Source organism: Lonchura striata, chromosome 1, assembly GCF_050655825.1.
Source record: "Lonchura striata isolate lonStrDom1 chromosome 1, ASM5065582v1, whole genome shotgun sequence".
NCBI lineage: Eukaryota > Metazoa > Chordata > Aves > Passeriformes > Estrildidae > Lonchura > Lonchura striata.
In genome coordinates, this window is record NC_140703.1 from 51625655 (window position 1) to 51649878 (window position 24224).

General features: G+C 39.4%; 1 long non-coding RNA gene across 1 annotated transcript; it reads left to right on the top strand.

The window, feature by feature from the left end:
- Positions 1-547: 547 nt before the first annotated feature.
- LOC146768672 (uncharacterized) lies at positions 548-23592 on the top strand. The gene is made up of 3 exons (XR_014949231.1): positions 548-7568; positions 9870-10955; positions 17696-23592. It is a non-coding gene; the product is annotated as an uncharacterized LOC146768672 (long non-coding RNA).
- The last annotated feature ends 632 nt before the right edge of the window (positions 23593-24224 follow it).

The window sequence follows — 24224 nt, forward strand, 5'->3', positions numbered from 1 at the left end:
TTCAAGACTAGAGAAAGCCTCCTGAAATGAATAAAATTATTAGGATTTCAATAAAATACATGAGAACATAATTTGGCCATCTTAATCACCTGTATGAGTTGAGGTGTGCACTATGTATTTTCTGTCTTTGGAGTAAAGAACCACTTTAATAGCCTCATACCTTTTGTTACAGATGTTCTGAAAGTGCTTGTGATACACACTGAAAGTTTCTCTGTAGAGTCTTAAGTTTGACATTATAAGAGATTGTTTCTATGAGAAGGATGCACTGAAAGCCTGCAACAAATTATTAACCATGTCAGCAACCCAGGTTTTGGATAGCTTTATTTATACTGAGTACATTTCTATCCAGAGGAGGCATTATTGAAATAAATGGGGCTTTTTCGTCTGTAAGAGTAAAACTATCAGGAGCAGTTTCAGGCTGTGGGATTTTTTGAAGAGAGGTACCATAGGAAGAATGTGGTAGATTCATAACGGTTTTTTCAGTATGAAGCAATATTGAAAAATAGCTTACACATTTACAGAAATAGCTCCATGAGTAAAACAAAGCAACAAAACACATTAAAAAAGTCACAAAACTTGCAGGGATTTAGCTGAAGCTGAAGTCAAAGCTGAAGCTTCTGTAAATTATAGCAAGATATCACTTGGGTCTCTTACCCACAGCTGTGCAAGTTGGCCTGGCTTTTTCTAGATATCAGTCATATATCCTCCAGACAGGAATGCAGAGCTAATATTGCTCTTCTTTATGGCAGTTGAGATCTCTTTCCCAAGACCCCTTATTTTTGGGAGTGAGGAGGGTGATTTGCCTGAATTGACATGGACATGCCTCTCTGACACCCTTCTTGCAAAGACCATTTCCAAAACCCCAGGGAAAGAAATTAAAATGGGGTTCAGCAGATTAAGGAACATATTATGATATAAAATACTCACAAAACAGGCAAGGAAAAATGTAATTCAGTTGATTTTGTGATTTAAGTTAACTGATTGTAATTGAAAACCTGCACTCATTCCTGATGTCAGCCTGATCTTAATGCCCTGTTTTTATTGTGATTTTTGTTGACAACATAAACCAGCTTCACAATAAAATGTGCTATTATCCCCTACCACAAAGGGTGATTTTACAGTATATACATTAGATTTGGTGTCACTTGGTACTAGTATGGGCTTTTGTGAAAGAACTTAATATTTTACAGTTGCTTGTAGTAACTGTCATATACTGGATAATGAAATTTTGCAAAAGTGTATTTTAGAAATAATATTAATTAACATTAATAATATTACTTTGGATTCCAGTGGAAAAGGCACTAGCTAGCTTTTGTGATAATCAAGCGGGAGAACAATTTCTGTTATTATAATAGATATTGTAATGTACCTAAAAATATACTTTCTTTTATATACAAGCATTTCTTTATTTTAAAGAGCTAAATTCTGTGAACATATATGTATGACCTGAGTTTGCTGGAGAAATTATGAACTGTAGGATCAGTATCTTGACTTCCAAAATATCTGAAGAATCAGAACATTAAACTGAAATAGTAAGCAAAAGTGAACAGTCAGCCAAGTCCTGAATAATGAAGGAAAAGGATGGGAAAAAGCCTGAATTCAGCCTTGCTGACAGAAGATGAGAACAAGGCCAGTAGGTTTATAGGAATATCCAGGAATAGTTGTTCTAGAAAGCAACATAGAGGCAGAGTGAGAAGCATTTATCAGCTTTGATGAGGGTAGATTTCCTGGGGTTAGTGAAATAATCTCAGGAGAAAGCAGCTGGCTTTCTATTTGAAACAAAGAGCAAGCAAAAGTAAAGTTCAAGGAGTGGGGCAGGTGACTGGAGTTTGACCAGGGGCTGTAAGAGTAAAAGAGAGCCCCCACAAGCAACTACAAACAAAGAAGAAAAAGAGACCAAAACAGAAAGAAAGATAAAAAGAAACACCAGCTTGCCAAGTTTTTTCCTGACTTTTGTAACAAGGAGGTGCCTGAAGAAAAAACAAATACACATACACATTTGGAGCAGAAAGAAAAAAGAACAATATCAAGAAATTTATATCTGACCCATAAAATCTTGACAGACCTCCAAGAGAGAAAACAAGTGTTGTATTTAGGCCTATGGCACTTACATGAAAGAAGAATATTATCTGAAATGTAATATTCTTGTTTAACATTCTGGTGAATGTAAAAAATTTTAAAAGAAATTTTAAAACATGGGAATTAGTTTTCCCTGTAATAAGAGATAGTGCAACATAGCAATACATATATAATGTTATAATATCTGTCAGTTCAAATGCCACCAAGCTTCAAAAAAGAAACTTAGATCAATATTCATTATTGCTAGTCAAAGGTTGGGGGTTTTTTTATTAGATTTTAAATATCTCTGCAATGGTCTATGTATAGACTTAAATTCTTGAATCATCTTGAATGGCTCCAGTTACGTTGCTATAGAAGTGTGTGTTATACCAAACCAGCTCATCCTTGGGGGCCTTGGATCGCCCCCAGCTCAGCACAAACTCTGTGCTTTGTTAGAGATACTCACCTCTCATGGGACTTTTCCATCAAGCCTCTCTGTAGCTGAATTTTAGAGGTTCTCAAATGCTTACAGCTCTACAGTGAGCATTTTATTAGTTATCATCTTCCAGCTGCAGGGATCTTTCCCTTTTTTCACTGATGAAATGCAGCCCATCTCCACAGCTCTGATTTCAGCTGCCTTACCTAGAAATGAGATGCATCACATTGCAGATAAAACCTGTGTCGATACCTTGAGATCAGACCTCCTTATATAACCACCACTTAAATGCAGGTGTTGCAGTGTGGAACTGAGTTCTGCCAGTGCAAATTTTGCTTTACTCTGTAGCCTCTGCTCCCCATCTCAGCTGGTGCCTGCCAGCATCAGTCATTGGTGAAGTGCTGATAATGCTGACAGCTTCCCATGCTAATGGCCTGCCTTTTACCACCCAGTACCACAAAAGCTCCAACATCTGCTCCTAGGCCAGCTGAACTTTATGTCTCCACAACAGGAAGGATCAGGGGATGGACTTGCACAGGCAATATTGTAAAAGATATCCCTAGAGAAAGCTTGGTCAGTAAGAGAAGGTAAATAAATCAATCCTTTGGGCTGCTGAGGAAAACCTCAGAATTAGAGGCACAGGTGATTACAGAAGACTCTCACCACCACAGTATCTGCTGGAAGGATAATATGGCACATTTAATTGGATTTGTGGACTATATTGAAAACGTTTTTCTTGGTGCAGGTGATCAATGAACCAATAAGGGGATGTTGGACCTAAAGGTCAAGGGCAGTGTTGACTGCAGCTCCTGTGAGATTGCTGAGTTTAGGACCCTAAGAAAGTGAGTGAAATAAATAGCTGAATTACAGCTCTGGACTTCAGAAGAGCAGATTTAGGTCTGTTCAGGGAGTCTGTTCATGGAAAACTGTGCTTCAGGGCAAAAGGCCCCAGGAGAGCTGGCTGATCTTCAAAGACAGCCTCCTCAGAGCACAAGAACAGCGCATGATGTTCAGAAAGTTGAGCAAGTATGGCACAAGGCCAGTGTGGATGAACATGGAGCTCCTGTCTGAGCTCAAACACAAGAAGTACACAGCAGGTGGAAGCAGGGACAGACTGCTTGGGAGGAATGAACAGACGCTGTTCAAGTATGTATGAATACAGTCAGGAAAGCCAATATGCAAGTCCAGTTTAAAGTAGCAAGGGAGGAAAAGGGCAATAAGGAAAGTTTCTTTAAGTGCACCAGTAGCAGAAAGAAGACTAATGAGAATGTAGAACAGTGAGAATGGGCATTGCTCAATGGGAATCCCATGACAAGAGATATGAAAGAGACTCAGGTATTTGATGCATTTTTTCCTCAATTTTCCTTGGCAAGTCTGCCTCTGGCCCTCCAGATCCCCAAGATTTCTAGCAGTTTGCAGGCATGAAGTAGAACCCATACTAGGAGAACATGGAATCAGGGACTACTTAAGCCACTTAGACATTCACATGGGATGCACACAAGGGTGCTGCAGGAGCTGGGTAATGCCACTGTGATGCTGGTAACATTTTTGAAAGGTTGTGACAGTTTTGAAGAGGGGAGATTCCTAATAACTACCAAAAGGCAAGCATTGCACCCATATTCAGGAAGAGCATCTGTGTAACTCTAGGCTGGTTAGCCTTACCTCAGTTCCTGAGACAGTTATGGAGCAAACCCTCCTGCAAGCTATTGCTAAACATATGAAGGACAAGAAGGTGACTGTAAGAAGTCAGCATAGATTCATCAAGGGCAAACCATGCCTGAGCAACCTAATTTCTTTTCTTTGATAATGTTGTGCACAAGAGGAGGGCAATGTGTATTGCATACTTTGACTTTAGCAAGCTTTGCCACAATCTCCTTCAGATTGTGACTGTAGATTGTGATTGTGATTGTAGACTTCTTATCACCAAACCGGTGAAATATGGGCTAGATGATAAAGTGAGTGGAAAATTTGCTGTAATATTGGGCTCATCAGGTTGTGATCAGTGGCACAAAGTCAATTGTATGATGGCCACTAACTGCTGGTGTCCCTCAGGAAGCCTGACTGGGACAGGAGTGTTGATTGATGACCTGGCTGGTGGCACAAACTGCCTTCTCCACAAGTGTGCAGGTGACACCTAACTGGGGGGAGCAGTCACTGCTGTTCAGAGGGACTTTGGCGGCCTGGAGAAATGAGCTGACAGGAATTGCACAATGTTCAGCAAAAGCAAATACAAAGTCTTGCAGCTGGGATGGAATAAACTAATACAACAATATAGACTGATGGTCAGCTAACTGGGAAAACAGCTTTTCTGAAGAGGTCCTGGCAGTCTTGGAGGAGAAGAAGTTGAGCCAGCAATGTTGAGCCATAGTTGTGGCTGGCTGGCAAAACCAACAGCATCCTGGGTATTGTACTAGCAAGATCTGCAGGCAGCAGATCCAGAGAGTTGACCTCTCCTTCTGTATTTGTCACTTGTGAGACTGTGCCTGGAACAGCATGCCCAGTTTGGGGATCTCCAATAAATAAAAGACTTAGACATACTGGATTGAGTCCTGAGGGGACGAACAAGCTGCTCCAGAGCTGAAACACATGACCTATGAGAAAAGGCATTGGGTGTTAGACCTGTTTAGCCTGGAAAAAAGAGATCTGAGGGGAAATCGGAAACTAAATGTTGTGCTTGCAACTACTTGATCAGAAGACATAAGGGAGATGGAGCCAGACTATTCCTGAAGATGCACAGCAACTGGATGGGAGGCAGTGGCTACAAGGGGGAACATTAAAATACAGTTTAAGGTTTTTTTTACTATGAGGTTGATTTAGTACTGGAAGAGACCCAGAGACACTATGAGAAAAACATTCTATCCTTGGACACGTTAAAGACTCAACTGGACACAAATCTGAGAAACCTGATCTAATTAATCCTGCCTTGAGCAGGGTGGATGAGTGGCATGTCACCCAGATCTGATCTACCTGATTCTGCAAATTCATGATTCTGTGTCACGTGGTCTAAGGCTCCTACTAAAAAATCCATAATGGGAGGAAGAAGTAAGTATTGATTGTAACTTGATTTCAAAATTTTCAGGTGGAGATGAAGATGTATTTATAACAGCAATGTCTAGAAATTAGCATAGAAGGTTGCACAGGGTCACAAAAGCTAGAAACAGATCCCAGATAGTGGTCAAGGGTGTTCCCACCATGTCATATAAATCTAATGTTATTCTGCAATTTTTAGTGTTGTGTCCATTGCTGGAATTGCTCCAGCAAACACCTGCGACAAATTACAGTTCCTATTTTTATCTGGGTAGCTGGAGGCTCAGAATCCAGTTTCAGGCTCTGAAAATGATTGATACTCAGCCAAAGAACACAGATAGCCAACCTGTATATGGCAAATATACTTAGTAATAATGGAACATGAAACTGAACTAAAATAATAATCATAACAATACGCCTAGTAGGTCAACAAATGCAGATTTTTTTTTTTGCACCATTAGCAATATTTAAGCCAAAGTCTGTAAGAGAAAAAAAAAAAAAAATGGAAGCATGTCACAGAACTGGGACATTCTGCACATAGGTATAACCCATCTGAAAAGAAATATCAACAACAAAATTCTGGGAAAGGCACAAAACTATAACTGTCCACAGTGTAGATGGTGCATGCTAATTCAGTCCTCTGTGAACTGGCATTTCTAGCAAGGCTGTTCCAAAATGTTATTAAGGACACTGCGGCATATTGTGGAGTGTGTTGGCAATGCCAAAAGCAGAGGGAAATCAGGAACATGGCAAAACCATAAGACAGCTGTCAAATATTGATTATCTTTAAAGGTGGGAAGCAAAGATACTGGGGTTTTTGAGAGTAAGGAAAAAATGTTGGCATGTTTTTTGCAGGTCTGTTTGTAAGAGCTGAGGAGGCAAAATGTAGTAGTTGAAATGGGTTTAATGTATTCATGTTCTGTATATAATTACACGGAGGGGAACACATTTGACAAGAAACCAATAGCAATATATCAGTGCCTGTCTGGGAGCATCTCAGTTGTTACCATGCAGCAATTCATGAGCCCTTGGATTTCAACAGTTTCTGTCAACAGAACTTACACTTCCATCCCCCAAAATCTCAAGTCCATGCCACCTGAAATTTTACAAAAGTCTCATGTACAGCAATATGTCAAAGGTAAATCAGAAGAGTGATGAGTGAAATCTTAATTTTTTTACTCTTGCACCATGATAGTTTTCAGAAAGTTTGTTAATGAATGCAAACAGGATGAAGTGAAAAATGTGGGAACTATATTTTACAAGGTTCTTATCCAGTTGGGTGACTGGTCACAGAGATTGTGGCAAATGCTGAAGAGTTAAAATTCATATGCTGAATTAATCACACACATTCAGCAGCCACTGAATCACACATGGTATCAACAATAAAAGGCATTTTAAAATTCCCATAGGGATAAATGAACTAGAAAGAAAAAACTCACTCTGGAGTTAAAGCTCTCTGAATTTGTAAGACAAGTAGAAAAACATAAATAAGTGTTCTCTATTTATAAGTAGTGCCTGGAAGGAATAGTCAAAAATTAACTTTATTTCTGACAAGAGCTTGTTTAGAATCATTTAATGTTTTTAACTCTTTTCAACTATCATCAATAGAAGAAACTAATGATGAGAGTACTGTAGAAATAGGAGGAAAATACTACTTCATATAAAAACTAAAATTATGAAATAGTTTTTTAAACTGACAAAATTGAAAATTAAACTATGAGCAGTTGTGGCTGGTTTAAGGCTTTCATTCAGCTTTGTAGTGAACAGCTCAGACACTTCTCCCCAGCTGTTTGCTACGGTCTTTTTGTAACAGGTCATCACCCTTCAGCAGAACTGACAGGAGGAAATGTATGCCCGTGCACTATCTCCGTCACACAGGAACTGTCCTTTGCTCAAGCCCACCTCCACTGGTGATTTCAGACTGGCTGCCAGCCTCTGCGAGAGCACAGCAGAGGCACAAGCACAGCTTTCCTCATGCCAGTCCCACACTTGCGACAGTAACGGAGGCGCCAGGTGACTTTTCAACCTTGCAGCAACATTTGCTTAGGTAAAACTATCAATGTCTTGAGCTCACTAAAAGAGTCTTGTGCTTTTACAGGATTTTTTCCTTCTTTTACATGGGAAGAGAAGGCGAGGGGCTGTGTTACAAGGCTGAGGGGTGAAGGGGTAACTGTTACATGAGCAACACAAAATTAAGATCTAGGACTTAACACTTGTGCAGAGATTATATTGGAAAGAAAGGGACAAAAGCTTTGGAGCTTGTCTTCCAAGGGCTCAGTGGGTTTCAGAGCACACAAGACAAAATCATATTTTCTTCCTTTTGCCACTCTCCTCTGCCCCCCTGTTCAAATTCCTATGAGGACGCCCTTCATCCCAAAATAGAAAGTGCTTTGGAACAGGCCAGTGTTACTGCTCTGCAGGAGGAGAGCAAGTGAAACAGCAGGTAGCATGGGTGCAGCTTCCTGGCCAGAGCATGGAGCACAGTGGAAAAAAGGGTGGAACCTTTCACTTCTGTATAGGTCCAAAACCTTTAAAGTGAGAATGTTTCCCATCACATTCCTGTACAGAAGAGTCAGAAATATTTTTCCGCCCTTGATGCAAAAGGAAAATAAAGTAGCTTTTTGACCATTTCCCTCCCTGTTGGGAAATACGGGTTTTGAACATCACCATCTCAGTTGTTTTTAACAGCTATTTAATCTGAAAATACAACTTTCTGATAGTTTGGAGGTTGTTAAGTTACACATAGATGAAGCTTTGATGTGAGGAATACAGTTCAGTTGACAGAAGAGTCCTGGCAGCTTTGAAAAGTGTTTGAGCTTCTGGAATAAAGCAAAGAGAAGCAAAAAATTGTAAATTTCATACATAAGTTTCAGTGGAAATAGCAGATCTCATTCAGAAACTAACCCAACAATACTTCTAGGGAAATGAAAGTACAGCTTAGGCCAATACCTTTCTGTCTCAACAAGTCAGAAGGTACTTTCTTTTTTATTTTCGTGTTTCTCATAACTGTATTGTCGAAAGTAGAGGTCACTACCTCAGAGAGACTGACAAATGCAGAATGGTGATGAGAGCAAATGGAGAGGGACTCTGGCATAAGTGGTTAGTTATATCAAGTTTTTGTCTTCACTAGTGAGAATGTAATTTATGAGGTGTGGATGGAAGGTAATCATAAACCACTCTTGCCATTGTCAGAAGCACTTCACAAGCAGCCTTCTACACTTAGGAGAGCACATGCTTTCTTTTTTTCAGATTGAATTCACATCTGTGGAAAAATGCATTAGTTGTAATGTTCACAACAGCAGGGCTCTACAAATGACAACTTAATCTGCCCCAAAAAATAGTTTTTATATTTCTAAAATGCATTTATGCATTACTAGATATACTGCTGTGAGCTGTTGCTGCATCCATAAGACACAAGGGAGTAGTGTGAGAGCACAAACTGCAGAGGTTTCCAGAACAGGTATCCAGCCCTGAGTCAAAAGGTCGGACATCCATGATATAAAGGTTTAGCAGAAGTGCACCAAATCAAAATCTTAAGGTAGACTGTGCATCTGAATATCTGATAAAGAAAAAATACCAAACTGCCTGTTCTTAGATGCAATTCAGATTACTGGTTGAGGTGAGATACTAAGGAAAGTACTAGTTTTACTGTCGTATTACAATATCTAAAACAAAAGTATAAGATACTAAATTCATCTTAATAGTGTATAAACAGCTGTTGCTATTGATTTATGGATGATCCTCAAAATACTAGCTGAGATTTTGTCTAAATATGCCTAGATAATGTTTCCAAGATGTTGCACAAAAACTGTTTCAAAGGACACAGAAAGGGAACACGGGTATTGGAAATATAAGAAATGAAAAGGAAATATTTATAAGTTTGTCCTATATGCCAGAAATACAAGCCAAGTCAAATGAAAGATCTCTTATTGGCACCACAGAAATGTTTGGACCCCTGGAGCAACATAGGCATAGGTTTGTTTATGATGGCTGAAGAAATTAATATTAGTCTTGTTATTTTCACTTTCTTCTGATATATTTACTAGAAAATATTGCAAATAAATAGGCAATTATTTGTAACAAATTATCTTCTAGTGTAGAAAGAACTAAACACAGGCCACAAAAATTAATTAAAGAATAAACACACCTTCAAGAATTTTGTGGGGAGAAGAGTCATGTAACTGCCAATGCTTGTTATCTCAAATTTAAACTGTTTTTAGAAAACAGTATCAAAATAATAAAGCACTGTAAAATAACCTGCAGAACCAGACTCATCTGTATTTAGATTAAATTACAGAAGGGCAGTGATTAAATTTAGGTTGTCATTCACTGATATTTTACTTGACAGGATGCTGAAGACTACTAAAATCTGCTGTCTGCTGTATAAAGAAAGGAGAATGCCAGGATAAAAAGACTGATATGATCCAAGAGCTGCCATCACTTCATAAACTGATTCTATGCCTCAGGGAATCACAGTCTCAGAAGACAATGCCATGCTTGTGTGAGAACATCACTCTTCAAATATGCTGTGAAAGGATGGGCGACCCCTTCTCAGAAATGGTAGTAAGAGATACAAATTAGCAATCCACAGAAAATGCTGATATGCTGAAAACATCTTTCCTGGGAGAGTCTCTGGCATAAGCCTAAAGAAATGTTGATGGCTGAGCCTTATGAGGCTTCCATCCGTGCCCCAAAGGACCTTACTGGCCTTGGCCACCTTGCCTGAGGCCTCCCCCACACCCTGCCCATGACCCAGGGGCCCCATGTCAGTTCAGCCTCAGGCACCCAGCCCTGCCTTGAGACATTCTGGAGGTGTCCCTCTGCCCCAAATCGTGGTTTGAACCATCCCTCTGGATTGACCTCGCACCTGGCTGGTGGCCATGCCTGTGCCTGATGGTCATTGGACTCTGCTCAACCCAGCACTGCTCATAGCACTGAGAGACCCTTCACGTGTCAGGCTTGTTTCTCCACTGCTGTACATGACAAGTGTATTTCAGCAATTTTTGTTTCAAGGCCTCACTCTCATTTTGGTTTTTTGAATGGTCAGACTTCAGAAATTCCTGTGATTTAACCTATTTCAGCACTTAGCTGAAATGTTCTAACTGTGCTTCTCCAAGAAGTGTCTGGGATCCAGTACAAAAATCTGCTCATAAGGCTTTCCCCTATTTCAATTGGAAGAACTGCGTCCTTCTCACTTTAGTGAGTTACCTCATGCATAAAAATCACCAATTGTCAGAAGGGATGACTGAAGACCCCTGAACTGATGAACTTTAAATCCCGTCAGTTTTAATACTGACCATGTCTCTGTCACTTCAGTGGAACAGGAAGCCTTGCCCTTTTGAATTCACTGAAAACAGTCTTTTGAGCCTTCACAATGCCACACCTTTAGTTGTGAGATCAAAGAGCCAGTTATTACTAAATTCCTGTTCTCCAGGTAGGTACTTAAGTAATTTTCCCCCTGTTTCAATGTTTTAAGTAGTTCATTCCATGAGTTCCATGAGGAAGAATTTCCATTTTAATCATTCTTCAGGACCTTGTCTGAAATGTCTTTGATTTTTCAGAATCTTTATCAAATTGTAGACACCAGAGCTGGGCTTATTGTTCCAGCAGGATGTCACACAGCATTGTGTAACCCTCCTACATTTTTTTGAGTATAAATTCCTGGATTATGTGTAAAAATTGCATTATCATGAAAGAGTCTGTTCACCTGATATATTTCTCTCAGGCTTCTTCAGATTTATTTCTTTGCCCATTATTTGTAGATGAATGAGTTTTCCTGTCACCATGCCAAAAAACATGTAGCCTTATTAAACTATTAACCAAAATCTATTATATTGTCTGATCACTCCCCTAATATTTTAGACTTCTACATACTTTAGGAGGGATATTTCTGCTTTTTCTTTATCCATGACAAGAATTTCAACAGCATAGAGGCCAAAATAATCTAGGAATATACCTATTCAGTGAAGAATTATTTCTTACAGTTGCTGTTTTGATCCCATGAAGTAACCATGTTTCATATTGACTTTGAATTGACTTGGTTCTCAGTCTTCTAGTTAATTATGATCTTGAAATGTCTTCAACTGGATAATTATACCTAAAAAGTATATGCCTCAAAATGCAATAATTAAGCCTTCAATCAGTAAAGGTGAATTTAAATGACTACAGATTATACCAGCTTTGCCAGAGACAAATAAGTTTAATGGCAATGTTTTGCAGAGTCATGCAAGGCTCTGGGAGCTGATTTTCAGTTCTTGTCTCTTGTTCATTCAGGCAGAATAAAAAAGAAGAAAAAGTGTATCATATTTTGCTCCCAAGGTAGAAATATTTCACATCATTCAAGGTATGTTTATCACAAACTGCTGAATGTAGCACTGCTGGTCACCTGCCACTGCATTGATGCAATGCAGTCCACCTCACATGGTGGAAGAAGAGGAGGGAAGGAAAGGGAAGAACTGTAAATCACAGAAGACTGTGAAATATTTTCCAGGCCCTATCTCACTTCAGTTCCTTAAAACATTTCCATTAAAATGCATTGTGCAGCATCAGAAAAACAAAATCAAGTTTTGATGAAAGAAAAGGAGATATTTTTGTACCTGTCCAGTATAGTCATGAACACTGGCCATTCCAGGACAGCCACTGATCCAGAAGAAAGATATTCAAATAAGAGGATGATTAATCTCAACCTGAGGCATTCCACATTGATAATGTTTTGAATTGAGACCCTATATTGTAAGCACATTTGATAAATATTTGGTGGTTTATCTGGCCCTGAGGAAGCTGAGAAATGAGTCAGTGAAACCAAAACACCTGTTATTTATGCACTCAGTTCATAGCCCAGCTGCAGGTAGGATAAAAAGGTTCAATTCCAGTTGCAAGTGCAAGGTATTTAAACATGCACTTACATATGCATTAAGTAGATCATGAACAGTAATCAAATCTATTTATTTCTTTTTCAAAATATTTGGATGCATTTAAAATCATAATTAATTATTCTCCTACAGTACTGTCACAGTAATACTTACAAACAAACCTGAACCAAAAAGTATTAACACTATAATGCTAATATTCATAAGCAGATCCCTGGGGAAAGGCTGAGAGAAATTTTTAAAGTAATTGCAGTGAGAGAATTTATGGATACCTTTTTAAAAGACTATAGAATCTGTTTTAAACCACACATCCACTGAGTTTGAAATGAGTTTGTAGAATATAACAGAAAATTTTCTCTTTGGCAATGCTTGCTGTTTGTAGAGACCATATACCCTTTGTGTTGGCATTGTATCTACCATGATGGGAAATGTCAAAAGAAAGTTTAAAAATGGTGCAAATGGAATCTTAAGCAAGAGAGCTGTTTTCACTGATCTCAAAAGGGTAAAGTTTTCTAGGTTGTTTTTCCAGAAAGCTGATTTTAATATCATAAAAGCACAACCAAAAATGTACTGGGACATTTATTACAGAAATAAGTATGGATAGGAAGCAGTAAAAAAACATGCAAGCCAGCTCAGGAGAGCTGAAGTCTTTCAGTTCCTCTTATGGATAATCTAAGTTTCAGGTATCTTTTATTTTTATACTTCTTTTGCTTTAACAAAAATTATAAATTTAAAAAAAAACAGAGCTGAGTTATATTCCATTTCCCGTCTACTGTTTTAAATAAGATATCCACATTCTTTCAATTTGTCATGGGGCATTAAGGACATATTTTCATCGTGGATTATATAGTATCAATTGGTAATATGCCATGTTGTCATGGACCGCAAAACGTCATATAACCTGGAGCAAATTTCAGATGCATGGAAGAAATTGTAGTTGAATGACAAACCATGAAAATCTAGGGGAAGCTAGGCCTCTTTGTCTACAATTAAAGCATGCAGTAAATTTGTTCCACCAACAGGTTTTCCTGTGTTCGGTGATTGACAAGGTTTGTTCAACTTCTACGGCACTGCACGTCCTAAAGTTTGTGCAGGAAATTATTGCCACATATGGATTATACAGATGCTCTGCAAATGGAGAATACAAAAGTAATCACATGAGGGAGGAAAACCCAAGGACATAGTTTACAACCCTTTATGTTATGAATAGTTATAGTCCTCTCTTTAGCAGGAGACAGTGCTTCTTTTGACTTCCAAGTCAGTATGTGACTGAACAAGTCATATTAATAGCTTTGGTAAGTCTCAGAGAGAAGTCTTCTTACACTGCTCTGCCACTAGCAGCAACACAGAGTGCCCCTGGCTTTTACCCAGCTTGATGCCAGTTTCTTCTGGGTATTTAGCTCCTTCACCTTCTCTGAGGATCCAGAGGAATCTTAGAGATGGCCCTGGTTTTGTAAAGAAGGCTTTCACCCTTAGGGTTTTCACTATAACTATTGACTTATTTCAAATTAGCAATTAAGTGATTACATTTCCTTGACTTGGGCCAGACTTTGAGTCCGTAGTCTGAGCAGAAAAGGTGAAGTGTTATTACAGCTCTCTGGTAGTAGGTTTTCAAAACACCCTACTAGTAAGTCAAATATTCATGGAACTATCTGTAATGACACAGGAGATGTGAAAAGACACCCTCTAAGTAGCTGGTTTCTGAGTTTTCTGTAGCAACCGTCAGTTTCCCTCTTCTTTATGTACATCTAATGCCCTCACAAAGTCATGTTTGATGGCTTCTATACATCAGTGTTGTAGTTGTAAGGGGGAGAAAATAACTATAGGCCAGTTTATGGACAGATTAATTTTTATTGCAGCCTTGAATTTTTGCTGCAGTGTTATGATGGAGGACCATAATAATCTGTCACAAGTATCTTCAGGTGTCACTGTCACTGTATGTAGAGTGCTGGGTTATATTTGGTAGTGGCTGTTATTCTTACCAGGTAACATGTTGATTGCTTCATTATTAAGACACAAGTAAAGATCAGCATGTGCCTGACCTCTGATTAGTGTAGGTGCTTTCAAAATCACATGAATTTTCTTTAACTAGTCCCTTTATCCAGACTTCCTGCTGCTAGCAGTGTCTATTTTTATACTTTTTTTCCCCAAGAAAGATAAATACTGCATAGGGTACATGTGTACATTGAAATAAAAGAAACACTTCTTTGTTTCACACTTCTATACTGTCACTGAATTTGGACAAGGTGGGTTTCTACTCTGAAATACAATGATTTGAGGGCAATCTAAGAAAAGCAAATTATATAGATAATGCATGAAAATCAACATGTATGTAGGTATTTATTGACCAGAAAGACTCCCATGCTAGGTGTGAATGAGCAATGAATAACTAAATTTGTGGAACAAATGTTGCAAATGAAGTGTTTTTTCTGACAGGACATGTCCTGGCTTCAATTTTTTTAGTTTTTAAGTATTTTTTACATGCAGTTAGAAAGTACTTTTTAAATACAGTTCGAAAGTCTTATGAGCATTAGTGGAACACTAAAGTTATGTCACTAATGTGAACACTGCTCAGAGTAAGTAAGTAAAGCTCATATTTTTAGACAGACAGGATTTAAAAAAAATAAGTTTGGGATTGTTCTATGTTTGGTTGCTTGGTTGGGTTTTCTTTGGCAGATTAACACAGTAATTCCTGAGGCATAGGTCTACAGCCTCATAAGTCCCTATTACACATATCAAGACTACTGCTAGGAAGGATCTTTTTGCTATACAAGCAAGTACAAGATGCTTTTCTAACTAAAAGACAAGAAGAGTGATGGGGTGCATCACAACAAAGTTGGATGTCTCTAAAGTAACGACTGCCTTTTTTTTCCTTTTGTGTGCTAAATATGGCATAATACATGTATGGAGCAAAGAAGGAAACCTGATTATCAAGGTAAAGAGTGAAGTTAAACACTTGATTTTGAACAGCCTGTCAAGATGCTATATAGCTGAAAGCTTCCTTATGGTTTGTCACAATATAGCAGTATGTCTTGTACATACTTTTCCCTCTGTTTGATGGCACAGGGATTTAAAATCACTTCTCAAATGTATGTTCTGAATTCTGTAGGAGTTTTCTGGCTTGCTGTCTGATATTTCTGATTTTTGAATATAGGCACATAAATGATTACCTTCAAAGCTTCTTTTAAAAATTATTGGATTATAATTAACAAGGATCAATTTAATAAAAACAGTAACACTTTTTAAAAAAACATTAAATCTGACCAAAGTGATTGCAACATTTAAGAGCAAAGTGCAAGGTGCTTACTGTTCTAACATTAATCATGTGCCAGGACAGATTGGATTCATTTCATCTCACTATAGCTATCTAAAAAATTAGTCATCACATCTCATCTACTCACCTCAATTCCTATTAAATCAATGGTCAGAGACAGGAATCCCCAGGGTATACACTAGCCCAGTCTCGTTCTCAGATAGGTGAAAGAAACACATGCTTCTTACCAATAGGTATAGACAGAACTAGTTGATATAAGACAGATGCTTCTCTTATTTGTCACAGGTAGGGATCTCACACTGTTTGAGATCACTTAAAATACCCAAAATATTCATGTGGATGTGGCAGATGTGACCCAGGGCTGACCCACAGAAGACCCTTCCACAGTAGCAGCTGGAGTCTAGACAGATAGACAGAACAGTGGGTATTTCGGGGTTCCTGTGAGTACACTGAATATGTGACTGTTGCCCTTAAATCATGTCCAATGTCTGTAAAGGCACCTCTGGGACATACAGGTCCCAGCACTTACCTGAAAGTATCACTGCCACACTACCTCACCCTCAGAGGTTCACAGAAGGAAGGAAAACTCAAAACTGACTGAAACTGACTGAAATGGACTGAAACTGACTAAAACTGATAGAAACTGACTGAAAATGGAAAGTTTCACTGTATGGATAAATAAGCAGGCCTGAATTGAGAGAGGATAGTGCAGGACCCCTCTCTGTCCCTTTTACGTCTGGGAGACATAAGATTGATCTATGAGGATCTATCATCCACCAGATGAAATCACCCCTAGGGAATGAGGCTAGTGCAGGAAAAACTGAAAAAATCATATGAGCACTGGTTATCATTTGGTATAGGCTGATGAAGGCAAATGAGCAAAGTTGCTTGAAGTCACCCTGGCTTGCATGATGCCAGCAATGGTGTCAAAAGAGAGCACCAGAAAGTAGGTTTGGAAGAACAACATACACTTTCAGATGACTTTCATTCCTAGTCCAGGAAAGGGTCAAAGGCTGTCATCTTAAAAACAGAAATGGGATTGCTGGAGGACAAAAAGGACATTCATGCTTAAAGCAACAGAAAGCTTACTAGCAAAGAACTGTTGTGGCTTCCTAGCTTCGCATGCCAAAGCAAAGTGAACACTGTGAACCACCCACACTGCCTTTACCGCGTCCCTCTGCCTCTGTCCAAGTACCACATGAGAGGAAATTGCTCTTGACTTGAGCAATGTGGCTTAAAACGTAAACATCTGCTTTCTGCAATCTTTAATTTACCTGCTTATCATTTACCCTTAATGTAGGCTGACTTGGTACTGAATTGCTTGCAACAGCAATTTTAAAATTTTTTATGTTCTTTTATATTTATTCTTACGTATTACTTACATCAAAGGTTCTTTTAACACTTATGCCCCTTGCCTCCTACCGTCCTTCTTCCAATGTTTTCTGTCATTGAAGAGGCATTTTGGGCAACAGATGGAAAGCAACATTTAACAAAGTGTTAAATGGTTGACCATGCTTACATATTGACCCATCCGGCAAGTGAACTTCCTTGTCTCTTTGAGAGGTCAGTAAGATAACACCTCCAGCCCTCCTACATGAGCAGGAAGAACAGGAAGTTCCCACTAACTCTGGGATTTCATGCCACACATCCAGAAGATTTCTTTTGAACAACTAAATTGTTTTCACTAGGAATTTTTCAGAACTTCCCTGATGATTTTGCAGCCTTCCCTCTGAGGTATCCCCAAATGTTGTGTCCCAGTGCACTGCCCACATCAATGGGTACTGAGGGTTCTGGTTTTCACATAATCATGCTTCTTAATAACCAAATTGTAACCTTAAGGGCTTTTTTTCATAAGGAAAAATAGTATTCACTTAGCTATCCTCTCATCTTACAGCTCAAATTTAATTTTTACCCTTACTTAATATATTCTTCATATTTAAGTTCTCCAAGTCTATCTTCCCTTTAGTTTCAGTAATTATTAAGGCTATGTGCATTAAACATGCCTTTGTTTTTGCTTTATTCTTACCAAAGGTGTAAGTTGGAAAAATTGCTGCTCTCCATGCTCAAGCCTCAGATACTGTTTGTTAAGCACATGCTATGTCCCAGTCTGCAGACAGCTGTACTCGTCTGAGACCTCAAGTATTGTAAGTACTCTTGGGATGAGAAGTGCTGTATATATGATGTAGTGTTATAAAATTGTAGCTTATACTTGCCCTTTTTTTTAAAATTTTAGATTCACATATCATGAGTAGAAGTTATAATACAGTTCCGCATACAGAAGACGAGCGATATGTAGTCAATGTTACCTCCCTCTCTGGTATTTGATTGTTGAAACAAAGAGATCTAGAGGAATGTTTGGCTCTTAAAATTATGCAGCTATGTCCCACAGAAGCTTAGCAGTTCTGGCAGGGCAGTAATTGTTTTTTCCCCGAGAATTTTTTAAATTATCTGGGCACCAAAAAAAATAATGACATTTTTAAAGTGGTGGATTCAGTAGTGGCTACTCAGATATGAGCAGTCTGTCTTTGTTAGTGTTTATATTGTGGCACTGCCGAGGGACACCGGTGATAGGCAGGGGCTGATTGTGCTTGGCACTGAACAAACAAGGTAGAGTTTGTCCCAAAGAGGTTATAACTTAAATACACAAGTACTGGGAGCTGGGGAGGGTGGTGTCACATCACTCCGGAGATCGGCAGTTGAGGTGGAAGCACCCCCCTTCTCCCAAAGCTGAACACCTCTAAGCCAGATTGCTTCTCTCCTGGAGCTCAGGTCTTCATGACACAGGTGCCTTCCTAGCTAGCTAGGATGTTTTCTGCTGTGAAACCTCTAATGTTCTGCCTGTGAAGTAGACAATATTGATTTAAAAAACAAACCAGAAAAAAAAGAGCCAGAGGGGTCTGCTTAGAGCTGTCAAGGTTAAACTTTGAAATGATTAGTCACTTTCCATTGCAGTCAGCGCAAACTACCAGCATTTCTTAAACATTTCTTTTAGCAGTCACTTACATGAATAATTAACTCCCATGACCCTGCCTTGTCACTTACTGGTTAACATGGTCAAATGCTATCATTAACTTTCAGCATTGGATGTGCTCTCTCATACTTTCCACCTGCTGATGCAAATGCTTGGGCTCGAAGCTCATATTTCTAAATGCAGAAGCACGAGCCCGTGTGGACTCTTCAGAAGCTTCCTCCCAGCCCTGCTGTGCAGACAAATAGCTGTGGTGGCACAGGATCCATGCTTTCCTTGTCTTCTCGGGTGCCTTGATTCTGGGCAGCCGCTGGGAAAACGTGTCAGGGACAGAGCAGAGGTTTACCTCACAGTGGCCTTTCTTTATCAGCAAAGCCAGGAAGCTGCACAAATCCCTGGCATGCATCCACCTTCAGCTTTCTGAGAAGAAGATAGCGTGTCCCAGCCTGTGCTTTATTTAAAGAGGCAGACCATTTGTGGTGAATAGCTAAGCTATGGAGCACTGGGGTATTGCGCTTGCCCAGATATTTTTCTCCCATGCAGAGAAAAATGCGACCAAAATGGTGGTGGGGAATTTGCAGCTGATTGTGGACAAAAAAGTGGTAAGGCCTCCTTGGGATGTTATTGAGAATTTCTGAGTTCTTCCCTATGGGACCACATTTTATAGGTCTTAATCTCATAGGAAATTTTGTCTTGGAGACAAAACACAGGATTTGATCTGAATGTAAAGCTTTCATTCTGCACTCCCACTATGACTAGGATGGGAAATTGTAACACAGCAAGCTCCCTCATTCCTCTTGACACACAGGCAATGGCAAAATGCCATCAATCTCAAAGATTTATGTTCTTGTCCTTTTAAATCCCTACCTTGCATTACACCATTATCACAATACATAAGGTAAAGGCAGGAGTTGAATGAGTCATGGGAGACTTTTACTAAGATTTAATCCAAAATTTAAAAGCTGCCTACTCTGCATTGCCACAGCATGGCATGTTTTTAAGCTACAGGAAATATGCTGTATTCAGCAACATCACATAATGTTAATTGCTAAATAATCTACCCCATGGCCCTCAGTATCAGTGCTGTAGGTGACAGGGTTAAAAATTAAACTCTGATTATTAATTTAATCTGTCAGTAGCAAAGATAATTCTTTGGTGATAGAAGTTACTGTGGAGCCTGATTCAGGGACAAAAAAAAAAAAAAAAAAACAAACAAAAAGCCTGAATTTAAATTCATCATAGTGGAAAAACCTTTAAACTGCTCTTTAGTACATTTAACAACTTTTGTTGTCCCTCTAGAAACAAAATCTAAACCAAAATCTAACACGAAGGAAACAGGTTTGCTGTGATGCCAGAAGTGCTCTAATTAATGTATCTGGTTTTCATGGTGATAAATGGAGTCTGTCAGAGGGTAATAATTAATTCTTAATAATGTGAATTTTTCAAGGTTATTTTACCCTCAGATTTTTAAGAGCTCTCCAAAGCCAAAACTGATACTGTAAATAAACAAATCTTGATTTGCTAGACACATCGTACAGGTATGTGTGTGTTAGTGAGCTTGGCTTCCCACTGAAGCAGACATTTCACTTTTGATGCTCTGGTTTTGTTTGCACTCTCTTATCTGTCCACAAATGGCTATGTTGACTCACACTGCCCCTGCAACACTGCCCAGCCTCTTCACTGCCAGGACTGACCCTGCTGGCAGCCACACTGCATGCCCATTCCTCTGCTTTAATATTCTAATTTCTAAAATTATGGTCTAGTTTGTTGCTGGAAGTGCCTACAAAAAGGATATGAAATGTTAGAAGGAGAGGGTGTATTTTAAAAGCAATTGTAACACCAGAGAGGGAGAAATTTTTTCTTTCCTAAAACACTAATCTCTATTCTGCATCTGTCTACTCATTTACCCTCTGGTAACACTGTTGGCTCCTCCTTTCCCAACAGTTCTCTCTCTCTCTCTCATGGAAAAACTGGGCAGGAAGAGGTCATTGAAAACATTCTTGGAGATTGAGGCTACCAAGCCTTGTTGCTGCACAATTATGCAAGCAGATCCTTTTGAAAACAACTTTTAAGAAGGAAATAGAGAGCTTATAGTGAACAAGTGAGAACAGTACTTAGTGCAACTGTGTGCCTAGTACTGCTAACTTTCTGGCCTTAGACTGTAAATTGGGCTGTGCTAAGGTATAGCTAAAGAACATGATACTGAAAGGATAAAAATAATATCAGATCTTTGTGTTCATAATTTTAGGCTTTATTTTGTAATTTAACTTCTTAGTAGACAAAGCTTGAAATTACATAAAGTATGCATTTCATAGCAAAGAAAATATAGTTGTGTAAGCATAGGTGGCACACCCCAAACTTCCACTTGTCATTACACAAGCAATTTTCTGTGGACACTGGTTTTTTTAGTTTAGTTTTTGTTTTTTAAGATGAGATTCTTTAGAGGAGTTTAGACTGGTGAACTTTAAGCTGAGCTAGGTAAACACAGTTATGGATCCTGAGTAATCCTTCATTGCCAATCAAAGTAATGACTTTCTTTCACTTGCCGTTTTTCTTTCTCTCTCACACTTTGATTTATACCCTGGAGTTTTGCTCAGTGATTTTTCAGAAGCTGCAAAAAGTTAAAATAAACACTTTTAGTGCTGAACAGATTCATCTTCTTTTCATATTTTCCCTCCAGTTCTTTGCTATGTTCACAGAGCTGCCGTGCACAATCTCTGCCTCTGAATGACAGCCCCTGCCATGGTCTGAAACCACAGCTGTCCCACACAGAGATGTCCTTTTGAGGCAAGTTTCTCTTGTGGAGTGGAGGCAGTGATGTGCCCTTAAACTATCTGCCTGGTGGGTTAGGAAATGAGCCTTATGTAGGTCACTGGTCAAGTCATCACATCTGTATGCGCAACTGTCTCGGCTTGGCTGCAGCTCTGCTGCGGACACTGGGCGGCTGCGCAGGGGCAGGGTCCAGCTGCAAGGTCAGGCGCTCGAATTCGGGAAATACCTCTGCTGTTGACTCTGCATGTCCCGGATTCACTTCAGGGAAAAAGATATGAAACTGCTAGCTCAGGGCTCTGGCACTATTTGTTAAGTCCTCCTCTCCCTTTTTGATCACTACTTTCTTGGTTTCAGGTTTTACCTGTTCAAGATGGGTTCACCAAGCTGACTGAAAAAAATATTATATGTGCTGGACCTGTCACACTGCTCAAACTTATTGTGCAGGAACACTGAATTTTTTGTTTAGATATGAACTATCATGTTTGCCACTGATGGCTACAATTACGGCCCACCTCAGTAATAAACAAGTTTGAATCAGAGGGGTTACTTAGCACAAATTAAGGCAGCGCTTTGAGATAAAAGCACAGAATGATCACATTTCATTTTAGATGCTGTAATCTTTGTTAAGATGTATTACAAAAAATCAAGGGTAACATTTAACAGACAGAGGGTTCAAGCTGAATGAGTGGTCATTTTTACACTGTGTTTATCAAGTTCCCTGTAAATCAATTTTAGTTTAAGTTTATTTGTATACCACTGCCACTATGGAAAGCAAGACTTGGTACAAAAAACCCAAACAAACAAGCAAATTCCAAACCAAAAGCCTTCAGCTACTCACAGCTATGCAGATATCCCTAACCAATGTTGCTTTTACGTTAATTATTTTAGATATTTGGGAAATCTCCAGTCCTTGGGTAACTGCCACACACCCACTTCTGTGGATGCCTCTCTCCTCCTTTGCTTTGTCTGGTTTATTGTTTCTTTGCATTTTTGCTCTTTATCATTAACAGACAAGTGGCATATTGCACTCCCACCTGGTACTGTGCTTTCCTGTCTATATGCCCCCAAGTAAAAAAACCACTGAATAGATGCTTTGCCAATGTGTCTAAAGGTTGAAAAAATAACTTTTAAAATGCTGACATGTACTTGTTTTCTTAAAACAAACCTTGTACCTGTAATGTTAGAAGCTCTAATTGCCTAGGGAATTTCATCCTCTGACTGTGTGAAAGTTGACAATAAAAAGGAATCTTCTTACAGGGCAGTCTTTTTTTTCACTTCATCAGATTGTTTCAACTATGAATTAGGGTTGTAACTAGGATTACAAAGCAGAAAAAAGGAGACAGGGCTTTCATTCAGGCCTGTTTTGACCTCAGTCCTGGCTTACCACCCTGGGTCATTCCTGCTGCTTCAGAGGTGGTGATAGCTCTGCCTCTGTCTGGGAGGAATCCCCTAGGCCCAGACATGACAAGGGGAGATCCCTGGGACAAAAGGTATAGGGCTAGAGAAGCTGCTGCTTTAGGATAAAGCTGCTGGGGCTAGAGATGTCCAGAAATCTTTGGAGAAGATGCTTCCTTCCTTTTCCATGGGTCCAAAATAGACACTGGCATTTGATAACTTGCAGATATAACTGCAATAGAAGGGACCTGAAGAAAAGCAGTACATGTCCAAAAACACCTTTACTAATCCTTCTTTATCATCTAACCCTGCACCAGAATCAAATATTGTCAAAGAATCATTGGATCACTTCAGTTGGAAAATACCATAAAATCATTGAATCCAACCACTGCCAAGCCCACCATGTCCAGTCTACCATGTCCCATAGCACCATATCAACACATCTTTTAAATGGTCCCAGGGATGGAGATAGCCACTTCCCTGGACAGCCTTTTGGTGATAAAATTTTCTATAATATCCAACCTAAACCTCCCCTTGGGCAACTTGTGGCCATTTCCTCTTGTCCCATTGCTTGTTATGTGGGAGCAGTAGTGTTATTGCCATTAAGTATCATTTGACTTAAACTGTTCCAAGAGAGACGTCCTGATTAAGAGGACTTCCTAGTCTAAGTGTATCTCAATTAAACAGAATGTGCTGCATCAGCATCTCATTTTATGAATGCTCTGAGAAGATATTTGATTAGGATTTTGAAATTATATGTCTGATGGCTATCATTATTGAAAATTTAGATGGGAATGTGTTGAGGCGCGGCATGCGCTCCTCGCCGCGGCACTCCGAGCCGTGCTGGGCGGTGAGGGAAGAGAACGGGCGGCCGCTTTCCCCCGCAAGCTCTGCAGTTTCAGTTCGTGGCGCGCAGGGACAGACGAAGGCGACACGGGACTTGGGGGGGGAACGAGATGGTTTTATTCCATGAGCCCCAAGACCCCGGCAGGCGGGGGGGCAAAGGTTTTATACAGAACTCAGGAGGACGGGTGTAGGAACAGTAACCAATGAGGGAATAGCAGGGGAGGAGTTTAGGGCAGAACTAACATCTGGAAGCTGAGGAGGGGGCTAGAATGAATGACAGGGAAGGTTCTAGGGAAAGGGGCAGGGAAAGGGGGGTTGGGGGGGGGAAACAGATATTAAACAAATATCAAATGAAAGAAAAACACACCACCGCATCTCCCTCTTTTACTTTACAAAAAGAAGGAGAATTTTGTGGTTTAAGCAAATTAATAAAACATGCAAATAATATAAAATCATATGATAACATTGTAAATTACTTAAAGGACATGAAAGACACATTATTGCATTTATAGGGCAGGAAGAGTAGTAACAGCTTAAATTAGACACAAGACTGCACAAAACTTGCTGTTTTGCTGTTCT